Source organism: Malus sylvestris, chromosome 13 (genome assembly GCF_916048215.2).
Source record: "Malus sylvestris chromosome 13, drMalSylv7.2, whole genome shotgun sequence".
NCBI classification, from domain to species: Eukaryota; Viridiplantae; Streptophyta; class Magnoliopsida; order Rosales; family Rosaceae; genus Malus; species Malus sylvestris.
This window is the reverse complement of record NC_062272.1, coordinates 22485330-22503250: the sequence shown is the minus strand read 5'-3', so window position 1 is coordinate 22503250 and position 17921 is coordinate 22485330.

Below are 17921 nucleotides of genomic sequence, written 5' to 3'. Positions count from 1 at the left end.
CATCGGTTTAAGCATTTTGAGATCTGACTATAATCTTTGGACAAATTTTGAGATGTTTTGGGACGCATCATTGCAGTAATGCCTTTGGAGGACAGAATGATCAGTAATGAGAGAATCGAGAAAATATGCGAAGTTAAGTTACAAAATATCAGGTAAACAATATATCAAGACATCTGAATTTCTTAAAATTGCTGCACATCTTATTCAAAATACTAATTTTTTCTTAATATCCATTCACTTAGTAAAGAAGATGTTAACTTGATGTTGTGGGGTGACACTGCAAGGGCCTTTGGTTTCGAAGCTCTGAAACACTTGACACCACCAGTTTTGGGTGTTTTTACAAGCCTTAAGGTTAAACGATTTAGAGGTATGAAAATTTTCTATTCTATTTTCAATTGTTCATATTTATTGTATAAAATAATGATTTAATTCCTCATCTATAAATAACCATAAAACATTATGCTGAACAACAGTATTTCCACAATGATTTTCATCAATCCAGACATTCCCTAGGCAACCCCTTACAAAACAATGTCAGTTCCTAAGTTTCAAATAATTTAAAATACTTTTTTCATGTTGAAATTAAGTATGAGGGAAAAAATATGGATATACCTGTTTACTAATGATATGCATATGAATATGAAATTGTTATTTCAAGTAAGCACATCTGGAAATACAATGTTTATATATTTATGTTTAGTTTACATGTTTCTAAAATTAAAAAAGCTATGATCTAGCTTTTTTGAGTGTCACATCCCGGGCTCGACTCCGCCGTAGCACGATATTGTCCGATTTGGGCTCCGACCACGCCCTCACGGTTTTGTTTCTGGGAACTCACACGAGAACTTCCCAGTAGGTCACCCATCATGGGATTGCTCCCGAGCGAACTCGCTTAACTTCGGCGTTCCGATGGAACCAGAAGCCAGTGAGCTCCCAAAAAGCCTTGTGCTAGATAGAGATGAGAATATACATATAAGGCTTACAAGATTCACTCCCTTAGGCTATGTAGAATGTTACATTGAGTGTAAGTCTTACTAAATACTTCACTACAACTATCTAAAATTATACGTTACAAACTGTAGACCTTTTTTTTTAATATTGTAAACTTATGCAAGCTATGTGCAAACTTGAAATTTATTTTTTTTATCACAATTTAACACATCCATTTGAAATGAGCAAACTCGAAATTAGTTATAAACTATTTGATTTAAACTGTGTAATAACCTGATATTATCGAAACTATTTAAAACTATCCATCAAAATAATTTGTATCAATTAAACTACTATCAAACTGTTTAAATTATTCATTCGAATAGCATTTATTGAACTATTTGACATTTATTAGTATAAATAACTAATTTAAATTATTTAAATATTTATTAATAATTTAAACTAATAACTATTATATAAATATTAAATTATTTAAATCATTTACCAATATTTAAATTATTTAATAGATATTTAAATATTCGTATATTGTAACATCCCACATCGTCCAGGGGAGTGGATCCTGTAAGCCTTATATGTATATTCTCATCTCTACTTAGTACGATGCCTTTTAGGAGCTCACTGGCTTCGGGTTCCGTAGCAACTCTGAAGTTAAGCAAGTTTGCTCTAGAGCAATCCCATGATGGGTGACCCACTGGGAAGTTCTCGTGTGAGTTCCCAGAAACAAAACTGTGAGGACGTGGTCGGGCCCCAAAGCGGACAATATCGTGCTACGGCGGAGTCGAGCCCGGGATGTAGTGGGGGCCCGGGCCGGGATGTGACATATATAGTTTAAATTATTAAATAATATTTAATTCAAAATATGTTATTAAATGTATATTAGTTATTTAAACTATATAATATTTAAATTATATATTCATAGTTATTATTTAAATATTAAATTATTAAATGTATAATAGTTATTTAAACTATATCATATTTAAATTATGTGTCCATATTTAAATATATATTAAATAATATATTCATAGTTACTATTTAAATATTCAATTATATATTCATATCTATATTTAAATTATTAAATATGAGTTATTTTAATTAGTTATTGAGTTATTTCTAAAATAATTTAAATATTTAAATTATTGAATAGTTTAAATACAAATATCAAATAGTCTAAATTAATTTAACTGTTTAAATAATTATGTTTAAATTATATTTGAATAATTTAAATAACTCAATAACTAATTAAAATAACTCATATATGTTATTCACTTATTAAATTAATTTAACTATTATATGTTATTGATACAATTTTTTTTTTAAATGGTAGTTTAAAAATAGTGTTTTAAACTATTTAATTGTAGTTTTAAATATTTATTATACCACAATCTTCATTTAAATTGGAATTGGAAATGTTACTTGAAAATATTTAAATATAAAAAAAATTACAATATGAGTTATGTGACAACCCGTCCCTAATTTTCTATGTAATCTCTCCCCAAGTATGTGAATTGACATTTATGCCCTTGTTGGCAAGTGACGTGGACGTGTTTATTTGTTCTTAAATTATTATTTTTCTCGTTATCGTAATTAAATAGTACTCATTGGTACGATCGCGTGGGCGTGAGTTAGACCCAAATTGGACTCGTAACGAAAAAGTTACGTTACGTTAAAGTACATAATTGATGGGTAAAATTGTACATGAGCACATGTTAATTTACCAGTGTTAGAAACATTGTTTTGGATAGATTGCGTTTGATTTCTATGTACAAATCCTATCCTTTCTTTTCTTTAAAAGTAGGAACCGTGACTTGTTTGCTAACCCACAAATCAAATTTGTCCCTCACACCCTTCACCCAATCAGTTTCTCTCAGTCTCTCTCTGCCTAATCAGAAAAGTCACACACTCTCTCTCTTCTTTCTCCCTCACCGAAGCTCTCTTTCTCTGCAACAAGGAAGACCAACGTCAAAATCTTGCAGATAGAGCTTAAAAATCACACCATCACACTCATCTCGTCACCACGAACTCAACCGTACCCTCAGATCACACGTTGGTTGAGTTTTGAATGGTCAACGTGGAGTAACTCGTAAGCTCTGTGTAACGACCCATTCCCAATTTTTATGGTTTATATAATTTTAATAAGTGAATTTACGAAAATGCACTTCGAGGCAAAGACGTTGACTCTTGTTGACTGCCTTGTCATTTCATGTCAGACTTATTTTCTTGGCATATCCTCATAGTACTCGTCGCTTTGAATGCGTGGGCGCAAACAGAACACAATTTGGAGTTATAACGAAGGAGATATTAACATTTAAAGTTGGGGGCATTTTAGTAAATTAATTATTTCTAGAAAGCTCCAGATTTTTTTTTAGCTTAATCTGGAAGCCACATGTGTGGCCCAGATTTAAAGGCAGAAAGGATGGGCGGTAGAGATGCAGTATAAAGGAGAGAAAGGAGGGAGGAACTGAACTAATCAGAAAATGAAAGATGAGAAGGTGACCAATCAGAGAAGAGAGAAAGGAGGGAAAGGAAGGAGCGGAGAAGGAGAGAACCGGCCAAACCCGGTTTCTCCAGTCGACCTGCCAACTTGACCCATTCATATCTCCTTCGTACGAACTTCGGTTTGGGTGATCTTGGAGTCCATGGAAAGCCCTTGACGAGCCCTACATATCTGTAGTGTTAGATTTCCAAATTTCTTTCCCATTTTTCCAGTTCGAAGCCACAAACCCCACTACCTTTCAGGCGGCTTTAATCTTTTTTTGGTGGCTCTGGCGAGCTTCATCGTCGATGACCACCACCAAAAGACTCTTCTCAACCCCAGGAGCAATGCCTAAGCCTTGGATGAGGCATCAGAGTTCGTTTTGGTGACGAATTGACAACTACTCAAATCAAGGGTTTCCAACAGGTTTTAGAGAAATTGAGGCTTTTCCCGGCTAAATTGGCCTTAGTCATAGGTATGAAAGTTGTTCCACTCACTGAGATCTTTATTTATGTGAAGTTTGAGAACTTTTAGAAATAGTTGAATTTTCCGCCGAGTCAGGGCAGCCGACCGCCACCGGCAGCAGCGCGTGGCCAGTGGACCGCCAATGCTATTTTACGTTAAATAGATGTATTGATCTCATATTTGATATCCATATGATGTGATTTGATTATTGTGAATCTAGTTTGATTAAGGTGCATTACTTAGTAAAAATATGAATCGACGATCTGACTGTTGGATTGTCACCAAACTTTAATATGTTATAATACATAATATTTGAGGATCATAGGAACTTACAGATCAGGAATCCGACGCACGGATCTTCCCAAATTGGATTTGTAAATTCGTAAAATAAAACATTGACCGCCACTTGAATTTGCAATTGGCGGAGATCCAACCGTTGGATCATAATGAAATTTTAGGATGATGTTTTAGAAGAATAATGTGGATCCTTGGAAGTTACTGATTGGAAATCCGAGGAGCGGATCTTTCGGATCGAGTTACGTAGGGTTGTGGACCCTACCGTTTATCGTTGACTGACGGTTGACTTTTGGTCAATGGGTCTCAAATCATTCTAGAATGCCCTTAGGGATGTGTTTTATGTAAGTTATATATTCTATCGATAAGAATTCTAAGATGTGATTTGATCATTGTTCTAGGCGTCAACCGTTCGGGATGCCTCGATATTAATGCTAGGGAGTTGTAGCGTGCACTCCAGGTGAGGGGGCTTTTGTTTTCTATATATATATATGTATGTATCTATGCTTTATGATTTCCAGAAACTGTTTTTAAATGAATTTACGAATTAAATGCCATGTCAAGGATGCATTATATCTTAGTATTTGCATTAGTATAGTTTTGCATAATATGGAATGATGTTGTGGAGGCCCAGGTAAGCTTCAGGTGAGTACATTATGATGATGTGGTTGCATTGTGTATGGTTATGCGTAGATGCATTTAGAACTCATTATCCTGCACCCTAGTGTTAGTGCTCTGCTTGAGGCCAAGGCCTAGCCTTCACATGATCGTTCACCTCCCGCACCGTACGCTTACCTTGGATTCAAGGTAGGTGTCAGCCTATCGTACACGCCACATTAGGTGGTTTCGACTCGTAGGTGACTTGCGATACTTCGCATAACCTTCACGTGATCGTAGCACTTGAGCGTATTTATTTACACCCAACCTGTCGTACAGACCACATTAGGTGGTTCCGACTCGTGTGTAGGAATTGGTTATGAGCTATAGATTCAGCCGTATAGGTCACGTTAGGTGACTCCGGCTGATATATCATTTTAGATTGATTTACATCACCTGCTTACATATTTATCATTAAGATACTTGACATGGCACATACTTTGGTTTTCATTACTTTCAAGCCTGATTTCTTTATACGTATGTATTATTATTTTTTGGGAAATCATACGGGTTTTACGGTGAGGAGTTATTTTTTTGGAAAGAGAAATGGTGTCAAAAAGCTTTGTTTTTGCCCACTCATGTTTTCTGTTTTTCGCCCCTCCAGGTTTAGCTGATGAAAGTTCATATCGACGATGATTCTTGGCAAATCTCAGTATAGGTGGCTACCTCCGAGGGTATGATCTTTATCCACGCTATTGTACTTTACTTATACTCTGACATCGCGTGTGAAATGGGTTCATTCCCGCTCACAGCGCACTCTTGTCTTTAGGCACATTTAGGTTTAAATTTGTTCACATTTTCCACATCACTATACTTTATGGCTTCGTCACCTTCCAGGTGTCGGCTAGCACAGCTCTATTCGGAGTCCTAGTGGGCATTCCGGGTCGGGGTGTGTCACTCCGACTCGGTGAGTTCTACATCAACGTGATCTCGTTCCAAGGTTTTGAAGGTTGGGGAAGCTTCCACACAACTCCAGGAAGACCTTAGACTAAGTTTGGAGTGAAGTTAAGGCGAAATCACACAGTTTCAAGGGGTTGAAATAAGGTCTGAGAGCTTTAAGCTAATTTCAGACAATCTCCATCCACTTTTTGGACTTTCTGAAGGTACAAATGTGTTTTCTTCTTCATTCCCTTCATTTCCATATAAAGTGCATCGAAAATGGTTAAGAAATGAGGAAGTTATGAAATTTTTAAAAATTTCCAGAAAATCGGCTAAAATTCATGTTACAGACGGTGACTGAGGCTCACCGGAGAAGACAGCAGTATATTCCGTTAAAGTTAACGGAATATTCTGACGCCATTAAAGGTAACTGACGCCGTTAAAAATATTCCATCAAATCTGACGGAATATTCTCTCTGCCGTTAGCCACGTGTCATGTGCGTGGACTTGCGCGTGTGGCAGCAAGCCTGCCGGCGCGTGAGGGCGCATGCGTGACTATTCCGGCAAGTGGTAAATTCCTACTGGTCCGTGACTTCGAGTAGTACATTTTTGTATATTCAAACCTTCCGCTTGAGCAAATTATGGGAAGTTTATCCTAGTTTTTCAGTATATGTCCTATTAATTCATTATAAGTAGTTGTTTCGCATATAGGGGAAACTTACCCTGATGACGTATGTGGACAAAAGAGGCTAGGGGGCTACGACCCTATGACATACCAATGAGTGGGCATTTTGTTTTCGTGTGTGTGTGTGTATATATATATATATAAACTTTATAGTATACTCAAATGCTTTTAAACTGTTTTATGCATATTATGCCATGAGTTATATAATTTTAAAAATGCTATTATGTGGTTGAGATTTATATATTTGATCATGGCATATTCATATGCATTTTACCTGCTCATAAATATTATACTATTGTGAAATGCTAAGGCATTGTACGGGACGCGCAGGTAAGTCCAGGTGAGATTATTTTATCGTTGGAATGGTTGAATTGTATGGCATGCTCATATTCATATAGTTGGCTCATCATTGCTACACCCAGGTGTTAGTGCTTAGCCCAGGGCCAGGCTAGTCCTTCATGTGTATGTTCACCTCCCGCACCGCACGCTCGCCTTGGATCCAAGTAGGTGCTAGCTTGTCGTACAAGTCGCATTAGGCGACTCCGAATCGTAGGTGACTACGCATAGCGCTAGCTTCACGTGATCGTAGCACTAGAGCGTATATTATTACTATTGTTATTACACCTAGCTTGTCGTACATGTCACATTAAGTGACTATGACTCATATGTTAGCATAGATGGATGAGTAGGCTCAGTCGTATAGGTCACATTAGGTGACTCCGATTGGTGTGCTAGTACAGGTTGTTGCACCCATGATTATATTTATATTGCTGTTGGGATATTGTGTTGTGGTATATTTCTGGATTTATTGTTGGCATGCATTTGATTTCATACTTATACGTAGTATGATTTTCTGGAAATTATACTTGTTTTATAGTGAGGAGTTAATATACTTGGAAAATAAATGGATTTTATAAACCTTTATTTTTGTGCCCACTTACCCTTCTGTTTTTCGCCCTTCCAGGTCCTAGATAGCTGACCTACTCTGTGGCGTGCGAGGACTAGCGGCGATTCTGACATAATTCCCAATTAAATGTAGGGGACTTATCCAGTTGTGTATTAAGCACTTCTTTAGTTTGACTGCATCACTTTTATTATCTATGCTCTGGACATTGTAGTGTATGGGTTCTACCCACTACTGCGTACTCACCTTATTAGTTTAATTAAGTTCTAGTTTCGGTTTTAATTTATCCACATTTTCTTACATCACTTGCACTTTTGGTTACGTCACATTCATGTGACAACCAGCATGTCTTGATTTCGGTCGGGGTGTGTCAAGTTATAAGTAAGGATTTGCACATATGGGTGTTTGAAATTTCTTTGTTAGTAATATTCATTCGATAAGTGATAATAAACAATGGTATTGTGTTGAACAATAGGTATTTCACTCATTCGCCATTAAGCATCAGATTTTTTAATTCACGTTATGTATTAACATGTAGCAATGGGTTGATCACATCACATTTACTCTAGGCTTCTTAGTATGGCATGGTTCACTGTGTTCATTTCTGGTTTTAAATTTCAGTATTGAATAACTATACTTTTATTATTTAGATTAGTATCATTTAACTTGTATTCTAAACAATTCCTACATGTATATACTAATTTCTATTTAGATTTAGATTTTTATTTAAATTCATGTGGGAAATACTTTACTTTTAAAATTCTAAAACATTGAGAAAAGTTTGTTTACCTTGTACAAATCTGGATCCAAAACATTCAGATCCTGAACAGACATTTTTTCAGCGTTTTCTAATTGTTCTGATCCCATTAGTTGCCTTGCTGACGTTGACAACATTTTTACAGAATGAGTCGGACCAACAAAGCTGCATATATTTTTGTATTCAAATAAAATAAAATGAGAATATAAACCATGAAGGCATACTAACAACATGTTCATTAAGCATTGATCAATTGAAAAAAAAATAAAAATATTATACCATCAGAAATTTGAAAGAATAATTTTCATACTTCTATAAATGTAATGCATCACTATCTACTGCATATATAATTCTAGTCAACCTGATAAACCTTGCCAAGTTTGCACATAGCTTGCATAAGTTTACAATATTAAAAAAAAGGTCTGCTAGTTTGTAACATACAATTTTAGGTAGCTGTAGCGAAGTTTATGGTAATACTTACACTCGAAAAAGCTAGATCATAGCTTTTTTAATTTTAGAAACATGTAAACTAAAAATAAATATATAAATGTTGTATTTCCAGATGTGCTTACTTGAAATAACAATTTCATATTTATATGCATATCATTAGTAAACATGTATATCCATATTTTTATTCCCTCATACTCAATTTCAACATGAAAAAAATATTTTAAATTATTTGAAACTTAGGAACTGACATTGATTTGAAAAGGGCGGCATCGGGAATGTCTGGATTGATGAAAATCATTGTGGAAATATTGTTGTTCAGCACAATGTTTTTTGGTTGTTTATAAATGAGGAATTAAATCATTATTTTATACAATAAATATGAACAATTGAAAATAGAACAAAAAATTTTCATACCTCTGAATTGTTTAACCTTAAGGCTTGTAAAAACACCCAAAACTGGTGGTGTCAAGTGTTCCAGAGCTTCGAAATCAAAGGTCCTTGCAGTGTCACCCCACATCATTAGGTTAACATCTTCTTTCCTAAGTGAATGGATATCAAGAAAAAAAGTAGTATTTTGAATAAGATGTGCAACAATTTTAAGAAATTCATATGTCTTGATACATTGTTTACCTGATATTTTGCAACTTAACTTCGCATATTTTCTCGATTCTTTCATTGCCGATCATTCTGTCCTCCAAAAGCTTTACTGCAGTGATGCGTCCCAGAACATCTCAAAATTTGTCCAAAGATTGTGGTCAGATCTCAAAATGCTTAAAAAGATATTGACAAAATGATATTGAACTAATATTAATTTATATATATATATATATATATATATATATATATATATAATTACCTGTGAGAATATCATATTGATCGATTCAAGAAGACAATTGAGAATAATCAAGTAAGTAAAACCAATGTGAGGGAATGTGTGGATGAACACTTGGTAACTCTTCAAAATTTGTTTTTGTGTTGAAGCACACTTGCATGTCATGTGGGACAATTTTGTAGGACGGTTTACAATGACTAGTAGAAAAGTGTGATATACAATGACTGGTAGAAAAGTGTGTGATCTCATAAACATGATTAGTTTTAATTTTTTGAGCAATGTACTTGTAATCCATTTCTTTTGCAGAGGCTTGAATTTCATCTTTCTACATGATTAAAAATAAATTAAAAAATTAGGAAGATAAATATGAACAGTACATCGTTTAAAGTAAAAAAATATGATCCAATAAAATGATTTTCTTATTCATTTATAAGAGAATTTAAGAATCTGCAAGCTATTAACAATGATTCATATATTGTTACACAACAGCTGAGAAGTATAATCTAGACAAAAATATCATAAGCAGTTAATAAAATCATGACTTTGTAAGTGAAGTGAGTACGAAAAGACAGTCTAGCAACACTAATGTGTATGTAAGTTGGGTGCAAACTGGAACGAAACCTGATAAAACACCTTATTTGGGTAAATGAGATCAGATGATAAATCAAGTAGACCTTCCAAATCCAATCCTATAGGTGAAGTGAGTGTGAAGAGACAGTCAAGCTATACGGGTGTAAAGTTATTTTGGTGATATGAGATCTGAAGAGAAATCTAGTAGCCTTCCTTCCTATCTAATTCAAGCATTGGCAATGATGAACAGAAGACTGCAAATTAACTTGTTTTATCTAAACCATAGTCTTCTTCCTGTCATTATGTTTACTGACTCATACCCTGTACAAAAACAAATCGCTTAAAATATGACTTGAAAAAAAATCACACGCCCACTTAAACACATAAAGCATCAAACTTTACTCAATCTGAAAATCCAAATAAGAAAATAAAACCAAATTTCAACATAAAAAAAAAAAAAAAAAAAAAAATATATATATATATATATATATATATATATAAAGGTGAGGTGAGGTGATCCTTTACCAAACACCCCCTCTTTGTGCCTTCAAAGGCAAGTGCTCAACTTCAACTGTTGATTCCTCCAACCTCGCATACGCTTGCTTATTACTAATTTACCATTGAAAGAAAAGATCTGAGTTAAGCAGATGCCATTGTCTTCTTCCACTTCCTTAAAACAACCATAAACCCATGTCGATGTGGATTTGGGAAAAAAGAAATTTCAAAATCTAATCAGAGCAGTTCCACCAGGGAACTGATAGGCCGACACCCATCCAAAATAATGGCCCGGCACCCAGGCTTTCCACTCCAACCCAACAGATAGGCTGGCACCCAACCCAAGCTAGTCTTCAGGCCAGCCCAAAATCGATAGATGCATGGATCGGCCTGTATGACGCCATGCTGATGCCAGCGTGGCGTTGGACGGAAGTTCAATTTTATTTTGCGCCAGGCGCGTGGCAAGCACGCCCGACTGGGCGCGAGTAGCCGACAAGGAATTAGACAGGGTCTCGCATGCGCAGGCGCACTCAACCATCAGATGGGGAGGCTATGTGGCCCGGCCTGTGCCGTTGGATTACCAACGGTCAAAAAAATTTGAATTTGAATTTTGATCTGGACCGTCCGATCACAGATTAACGGTCCACGTTTTTCCCCCAAAAATTAAAAAAAAACATAACGGTTGGAATTATGACCGTTGGCCACGTGGCACCTTATAGGTTGTTGGATTTGAATATTTTTCAAATCCAACGGTCCAAATTAATTAACTAAATTAAAAATTATTAAAAATTATGAAAAAAAAATTTCTATAAATACCTAACCCTCATCTTCCACCTTACACCACATTTCAATATTTTCTACACATTCTACACTTTCTACATTTCAATATTTTCTACACTTTGAGAGAAAAAAATGACTTCGTGGAAGCTCATTGAAGATGTTATGCTATGTGAATGTTGGGTTCACACCACTCATGACCCGATTACAGGTAATGAGATGGATAAGCGAGAAATGTGGAGTAAAATTACGAAAGCATTTTACGATGTACATGGAAAACATGCCAGAAGTAGTCAAGGTCTTCAAGGTTGTTGGAAAAAACTCAACGCATCCTTTACTTGTTGGAAAAACGTCATCTCTCATGCTTCCAGTAATATGCATAGTGGGACAAGTTTAGCGAATTAGGTGACAATATTTTTATTTAGTTATATGCATTCCACCCGCATCAATATTTCAATTTATTTATTTGTGTTACACCCGCATTTTTTAATGCTGTCTTATCCCACATTTATAGACACTACAAGCACAAGCATTCTACAATGCAAAGAACCAGAACAAATCATTCAGTAGATGGGAATGTTGGCAAATTGTCAAAGATTGCCCCAAATACAAAATTGTGGCAACTGGTCCAGAAGTTGTCATGCACGGCATGGGTCTACACAGTTCGCTAGAAGCAGACACGGCCAAACAAAAAGGCGACACATTTGAAGACACGGAAATGACGGTTGAAGAAGTGTTGGATACCCAACCGACTCGTCAGTCCCTCAGGCCTCAAGGTAAAAAGGCATCAAAGAAAAAAAGTAGTTCTTCCCAAAATGACTACACTAAATATATGGATAAACTTGCTCGCCAAGGTGAACTGAGCATGGCGCGGGAAACGGCTAGAAATGAGGAAAAAGCTGCTGCTATGGCAGCAATATTAGCAGCTACTGAGAGACGTGATACGGCGGCTAAGAGACAAAGAAAAATAGTTAATTGAGAGAACGAGATGATTAGAGAAGCACTTAATCGAGAAAATGAGATGCTTAGAGAATAAAGGATGGCTTAAGCAGATCGTGACACTATGAACAAGCCTTTAGTAGGACTGTCTTCGAATTCAAAATATTTTTAGACATTGGAAAAAAGAGACATCGTGCGAATGAGGCATGCAAGAGATGCGGAAACAAGTCGAGGGGGTTCTAGCTACACAAATCCTAGCAACGAAGATCCTAGCACCACATATCCTAACTCCAGAGACTTTGTATAATTTCGTATTTATATGTAGTACTTTATTTAATTTCTTATGTAATTTCGTCTTTATTTTTAGTACTTTATGTAATTTCTTATTTATTTTTATTAATAGATACATGCTCTTGAGTTGTTCATTGGATCCGGCTCGTGTTCATCGATGACATCATAATCATACTCATCTTCCACAATAATGTTGTGGAGAATAATACAAGTCATCATGATGGATCGAAGAGCCTCGACATCAAACATTCTAGTAGCAACCCTGACACTCGCCCAACGAGCTTACAGGATACCAAAACAAAGCTTGACATCCTTCCTACACCCCTCTTTACAAAGTGTTTTTCTTTTTCACTCTGTGAATGTGGCACTGTTTTGACAAATGTTGACCACCTTGGGTAAATGCCATCTGCAAGGTAGTATAGTCCCTCGCATTTATGACCATTAACCCAATATGTGCATCTTGGTGATTTTCCTTGCAGCAGTTCGTCGAACACTGGAGATTGGGCAAAGATATTTAGGTCATTCTGAGCTCCTGGATCACCAAAAAAAGCATGCCAAATCCATGTATCAAATGAAGCCACCGCTTCCAAAATGATACTTTTGGCTCACTTTCTGTCGCCATAAGCTCATTGCCACTCACTTACAGTTTTTCCAAGTCCAGTGCATGCAGTCGACGCTTCCAATCATGTCAGGGAAGCCTCGTATCTCACCCTTCCTTAGAAGCCTTCACATGTCCTTTGGTGTGGGTTTCCGGAGGTACTCATTGGTGTAGAGAGCTTCAATTGCAGAGCAAAACCATATCAATGACTCTAGAACAGTTGTTTTTCCCATCCTTACGATCTCATCCACTTGATCTGCATATGCTCCAGATGCAAGCATTCGCAAGGCAACCATAATTTTTTGCTCAGGAAAAAGACCTAGAACATGAAAAATGTCATCTTTTTGCACAAACTATGGATCATGGTTGCAAATAGCACTCATGATTTTGTCAAACAAACTTCGTTGCATTTTAAAACGACGTCTAAAAACATGATCAAGGAATACGCTGTTAGGAATAAAATAATCTTCCAAGAGATCTTTACCTCTTATTTCCCTTTTTCTATCGAAGTTTGTGGCACTTCTGGGTTTGGCTATCTGACCCACAACTTCCATGACACGGAGGGAATGTGAGGCTCTCTGCCTTCTATGGTCATCATCACCATCCTCCTTCATTGCCAATTATTCATGTTGTGCCAACAACCTTTTCTGTTACTCCTCAAACTGTTTATACACGCTCCTTGAAGAAGACATTATAAGAACTCAAGATTTGAAAACGATAAAGAAGGATTTGGAGCTAAAAAGAAGGATTGAGTTTGGTGTGAGGATGGATGTAGGGATGTAGGGTTTATATGGACAAAAAAGAAAAGATGAGGTTCTGGACAATGCCACATGGCACTATGTGATTGGTTGAAAATCTTATCAAAATCTTGCTAAATTATTGTAAACAGGAAGTGACACGTGGCGCATTGGGATTGGTTGAAAATCTTATTGGAAATCTATCCACAAAATAGTACGTTCGAATAATGACACGTGCCGTGACAAGATTGGTTGAAAATCTTATCGTAATCTTGGCTAAATTATTGTAAACAAATAATGACATGTGGCATGTCGGGATTGGTTGAAAATCTTATCGGAAATCTATTCACAAAATAGTACGTTCGGATAATGACGCGTGGCATGACGAGATTGGTTAAAAATCCTATCCGAAATTAAAACTATTTTATTTATTTATTCTTTTAAAAAAAATTAAATATTTTAAATGGGCTGGGTGCCAACGTATTTTCTTAGAGGTGGAGATGCATTTGGCCTATTACTGTTCATTGGGGTCTATCAATGTTCACTGAGTAGATTAAATGGGCTGGGTGCTGGCGCATTTTTTTAGGGGTGAAATTGCTCTCATCAAAATTAGGACAAAACAACTAAAATTAAAAATTAAAAAAAAAATCGAACCCTGGGAAGAGAATATTTTATGAAATTCAAAAAAACCCAAATGAAAAGGTGAAAAGATTTGTCAAGGAAGATTCAGAGTTCCATACCTCGAATACTTGATAGTGAAGTCACGAGGGATAGGTGTGAGGGTTTAGATTAGGTGTGAGAGGTGCGAAATTGAATTTGTTGGTTTGAAGGTTTGAAGGTTTTTTTTGGGGGGGGGGGGTTGATCGCTGTGAAAAAGGCAGCGAGAGTTATCGGGCAGTGAAAAGGTAAACCGAATAGAGAGGAGACGACACGCACAGTGTGGGGGGGGGGTTGTGATCGCTGTGAACTAGAGAAAAAGGCAGCGAGAGTTATCGGGCAGTGAAAAGGTAAACCGAATAGAGAGGAGACGACACGCACAGTGGGAGGGGGGGTTGTGATCGTTGTGAACTAGAGAAAAAGGCAGTGAGAGTTATCAGGCAGTGAAAAGGTAAACCGAATAGAGAGGAGACGACACGCACAGTAGATGACAACGCATTATCGTATAAAAGCAGCACATATGTTCTGCCTTTTTGGTCATTTCACTGTGCAAGAAAGAAAAAGACAAAACAATTTAAACAGAAAAACGGGGGCAATGCCGTCATTACACTGTTCTTATGAACAATGTTAGGGCTTTAGTATATATAATATATATATATATATATATATATATATATTTTTTGACAAAAAAAATAGAGATATGTATATATATATATATATATATATGTTTTTCTATAAAATAAATAAATGTTTTGAATTAATTAATTAATCTTTATGCCTTCTTGAATAAGTATGTCTTCGCTTTCCATCAGTCTTTCATTGTTCACACGAAAGCAAAAAGAAATTGCAGTTTGCAGTCGTTTGTTTATAAATCATTCGCTATGTAAAGTTGCTTTGATTTTACTTTGTACTGGGAGCCAAAACCCAGTAGTCCAAAAAATAATGAAAGATTCTTGATAATGAAGGTCAACTTTTGCTCATGGGTATTTATAATTTAACGTGATTGATGCTTTGGTTTGTTAAATTTTTAGGCTGCAGACGAGTTTATCAGAGCAATTCCACCCCTAAAAAAATACGTTAGCACCCAACCTATTTAATTCATTCAGTGAACAATGATCGACCCCAATGAACAGTAATAGGCCAAATGCATCTCCACCCCTAAAAAAATGCGCTGGCACAAACGATCTCCACCCCAACAAAATGCGCTGGCACCCAGCCCATTTAAAATATTTTAATTTTTTTTAAAAGAATAAATAAATAAAATAGTTTTAATTTCGGATAAGATTTTTAACCAATCTCATCACGGCACGTGTCATTATCCGAAAGTACTATTTTGTGAATAGATTTCCACTAAGATTTTCAACCAATCCTGACACGCCATGTGTCGCTATCTGTTTACAATAATTTAGCCAAGATTAAGATTTTCAACCAATCTTGTTACGCCACGTGTCATTTTCTGAACGTACTATTTTGTGGATAGATTTCCGATAAGATTTTCAACCAATCACGTAGTGCCATGTGGCATTGTCCAGAACCTCATCCTTTCTTTTTTTTGTCCATATAAACCCTACATCCCTACATCCATCCTCACACCAAACTCAATCCTTCTTTTTAGCTCAGAATCCTTCTTCATCGTTTTCAAATCTTAAGTTCTTACAATGTCTTCTTCAAGGAGAGTGTATAAACAATTTAAGAAGCAACAGAAAAGGTTGTTGGCACAACAGGAAGAACTGGTCCATCTCAAGGAAGGTGGAGATGAGGCTTTCGCAATGGAGGAGGATGAGGATGATGACCATAGAAGGTAGAGGGCCTCCCGCCGTGTCATGGAAGATGTGGGTCAGATAGTCAAACCTAGACGTGCCGCAAACTTCGATAGAAAAAGGGAAATACGAGGTAAAGATCTCTTGGAAGATTATTTTATTCCTAATAGCGTATTCCCTTTTCATGTTTTTAGACGTCGTTTTAGAATGCAACGAAGTTTGTTCGACAAAATCATGAGTGCTATTTGCAAGCATGATCCACACTTTGTGCAAAAAGATGATGCTTTTCATGTTCTAGGTCTTTTTCCTGAGCAAAAAATTACGGCTGCCTTGTGAATGCTTGCATATGGAGCATCTACAGATCAAGTGGATGAGATCACGAGGATGGAAAAAACAACTGTTATGGAGTCCCTGATGCGGTTTTGTTCTGCAATTAAAGCCCTCTACACTAATGAGTACCTCCGGAAACCCATGCCAAAGGACATGCGAAGGCTTCTGAGGAAGGGTGAGATGCGAGGCTTCCCTGACATGATTAGAAGCATCGACTGCATGCACTGGACTTAGAAAAACTGTCCAAGTGCATGGCAAGGAGCTTATGGCGACAGAAAATAAGCCAAAAGTATCATTTTAGAAGCGGTGGCTTCATTTGACACATGGATTTGACATGCTTTTTTTGGTGTTCCAGGAGCTCAGAATGACTTAAATGTCCTTACCCAATCTCCAGTGTTCGACGAACTTCTGCAAGGAAAATCGTCGAGATGCACATATTGGGTTAATGGTCATAAATATGAGGGACCATACTACCTTGCAAATGGCATTTACCCAAGGTGGTCAACGTTTGTCAAAACAATGTCACATCCACAGAGTGAAAAAGAAAAACACTTCGAAAAATGTCAAGAGGGGTGTAGGAAGGATGTCGAGCGTTGTTTTGATATCCTGCAAGCTCGTTAGGTGATTGTCAAGGTTGTTGCTAGAATGTTTGATGTCGAGACTCTTCGATCCATCATGATGACGTGTATTATTCTCCACAACATGATTGTGGAAGATGAATATGATTATGATGCCGTCGATGAATACGAGCCGGATCCGATGAACAACTCAAGAACATGTATCTACTGTGCTCATGATCAGACCGAAGATCCCGTGCAACACGAGCCATTGGAACGGGATTGACGTTACAATGAATTGATCGTTCAGCGGTACACTTCAGTGCAAGAGCCATATTGGCACATAACCCGCCATAATGACTTGATTGAGCACCAGTGGGGATTGTAAGAAGGTGAAGATAATTAAACTGAGCTTGTGGTTGAAGAATAAAGTGTATTTTTTAAGTTTATGTAATTTTATTTAGTGTGTTTTTTTTTTAATTTATTTGGTGAGGTTATGTAAATTTAATTGGTGTTTTTTATTTTTAAGTTTATTTGGTGAGTTTAAGTAATCTTATTTAGTGTGTTTTTTTTAAAGTTTATATGGTGAGGTTATGCAATTTTATTTGGTGAGTTTATGTAATCTTATTTGATGTGTTTAAATAAAGTACAAAAAATAAATTTGAAATTGCATAAAGTTCTAAAAATAAATAAGAAATTACATAAAGTGTTGTAGGTCTATTTGATTGAACAATCTAGGGTTTAGAGAGAGAGAGGGGCCGACTATGGTTAGAGAGGAAAGAGATTGATTTAATTGTGAGGTGTGTTTGATTCACCCCATTGTGTCTTTATTTATAGTAGTAGGATAGGTAAAAACCTTTCCC